General features: G+C 46.1%; 1 protein-coding gene across 1 annotated transcript in view; it reads left to right on the top strand.

Moving 5' to 3' along the window:
- The first annotated feature begins 2,418 nt into the window (after positions 1–2,418).
- LOC137426836 (neuronal pentraxin-2-like) overlaps positions 2,419–2,438 on the top strand; it is a 22,666-nt gene continuing 22,646 nt past the window's right edge. Inside the window, exon 1 of the mRNA XM_068115775.2 lies at positions 2,419–2,438. This exon is cut by the window's right edge and continues 476 nt beyond it. The gene's annotated coding sequence lies outside the window, so the exon portion shown is untranslated.

Raw genomic sequence — 2,438 nt, 5'->3', positions numbered from 1 at the left:
TGCGGGGAGTGTGCGTCCTCACACCGGCTTGGTTAGCCGCCATTGCCATGTGCGCCCACGGGGTTACCACGAAGGGGCTGGCTGTCAGCTCCTCGTCAAGGGCGGAGCCCGGTAACCCCCGCACCCAATAAGAAGCAACGGGCCGATTCCATCTGGGGCGGCGCTAACGAGCCGAGGGCGTGTCACTCCCGCCGCTGATATACGCAGCGACTGACCGGACGTGACGTCAGATGCGCCTCAGCCACGAAAGAGAACCAGACGCCACCTCCGAGCGCTGTGAGACCTCCCGCATCTCTGGACCGGACCGGGTCGATTCTGTCCCTGAGCCAAGAGTGCACCTTGAGCCATCGACTACCCGCCTTCCTTGCCATCAATCCCCGTGTGAGTCAGTCTTGTCCCGTTTATCTGCCGTCTGTCGGGGCTAAGATAAGACCGTGTTTAAGTGCCCACCTTTCTATGCTGTCTCTCTTGTCTTTGTAATCTAACCTTCCGCAATATTATAACCTCCTCCGGAGGTTTTGAGAACCGTACCCCTGGTGGCGTGTCATTTAATCCAGCCGTTGTGTCCTTTCCTTAATTGATTTAGCGTAGCGCGACTCGGCCAAGGTTCGAGTATAATCGGGTAACTTGTGCGAACACGGCGGCCATTCCGCTCGGCCCAGCATAACATCTTAATAAGTCGTGTCCGTAACAATATATAACTGTGAGAAATAGTAGAAACTCCACAGTACGAGCAGGGCGTCTCATTTGCATTAAATAAATAATCGGGAGATTAAATCAGACGCGGACGTAGCTTCAGGACGGTCGATCTTTAATTCTCGACAAGCTTTCGACCAACAAAGGTCTTCTTCTTAGTCGTCCCCAAGTTCAGTGGAAGATATATATATGAATGATCGTTTTTAGGCCATTTTCCCCGCTAGAACGGGGGTTAGTCTTGCTGGCCCCATGACAATCATGTTTCCCTGTTTGAGGCAATGTTTTTATGGCCGGATGCCCTTCCTGACGCCAACCTTTAGTCGCCTCTTATGATGCGCAGGGATACGGTGTACCTATTCTAAATCGGGGTACACACCGGGATCATTCATCCCAGCAAGCTGGTACTCAATTTGCCGACGTCGGAAGGATGACAGGCTGAGTCAACCCCCCTGGTGTTAATTCAGCGATGACCGGGATTCGGACTCAGGATCCTCCCAAGCCGGCACCCTAACCGCTAAGCCAACACCAGGCGATATATATATAGTATATATATATATATATATATTATATATATATATATATATATATATATATATATATATATATATATATATATATATATATATATATATATATATATATATATATACATACATACATACATATATATATATATATACATGTATGTATGTATGTATGTACATACATGTATGTATGTATATATATACATACATGTATGTATTGTATGTATATATATATATATATATATATATATATATATATATATATAATATACTATAATAGTATATATAATATATATATATATACTATATATATTATATATATATATATATATTATATATATACGTATATATATATATATATATATCTATATATATATATATATATATATTTATATATAACGTATATATATATATGTATATATTTGCTTTTTAAAGATGACGTCATAGTTCTACTTGCTGTTGGTTTGTCTCGCATAGCTCCGGACCGATCGGAGGTTGTCTGTATGCTCGGCACGCCGCAAATGACGTCATACGGCTTCCCCGAGACGCTCCTGCTGCAGGGTCGGGTGAGAGAGGAGGAAGGGGAACGCTTGGCGATAATAGCGAGAGGGGAGGGCGGGGCTGGTGAGACGAGTCATTCATGAGATTCGAACCGAGAACCGGATCAATGGTTCTCGGATGTTTCAATACAGCGCGACGACGACACAACTCATTCACAAAAAACTCTCATTCACAACGACCGGCCGCTGTATATCATCTCCGTCCGTGACGTGGACAGAGCGGTGCCTCGTCACGACGTGCTGTTCGTGTAAACCACCGCATTTCTTTATTTAATAACAAACCTTCGATTTGAAGGATGGTGGAGTTTACACACAAACAATGGTAACATGTTGGTCCATTCATACCGATGGGAAGCATAAAGTGGGGGTTGCTTGGGGAGTGGGGAAAGTGAACGAGTGCGAGGTGAGGGATGAAGGTGCAGTGATGCTGAGTGCTTGAATTGAAGGATGTGAGGGGGGTAAAGGTGCGGTAGTGGAGGGGGCTGGGAGATGAGGGTGTGGTGGATTCGGGGGCTCGAGGCGAAGGGCGGGGTAAGGGGGACGCGTGCTTAGCCAATGGGAACGCTGCGCCGCGCGTCTCGCGCCCCTATTTAACGCGCGCGCATCGCGTGAGTCAATGAAACGAGAGCTACGTCGGTACGAGACCGAACCCAGGTGC

This window comes from Myxine glutinosa, chromosome 5 (assembly GCF_964187855.1).
Source record: "Myxine glutinosa chromosome 5, kmMyxGlut1.1, whole genome shotgun sequence".
In the NCBI taxonomy this organism is placed as follows: domain Eukaryota; kingdom Metazoa; phylum Chordata; class Myxini; order Myxiniformes; family Myxinidae; genus Myxine; species Myxine glutinosa.
Note: the sequence above shows the minus strand (reverse complement) of the source record. Positions and strands in the feature narration are given on the sequence as shown.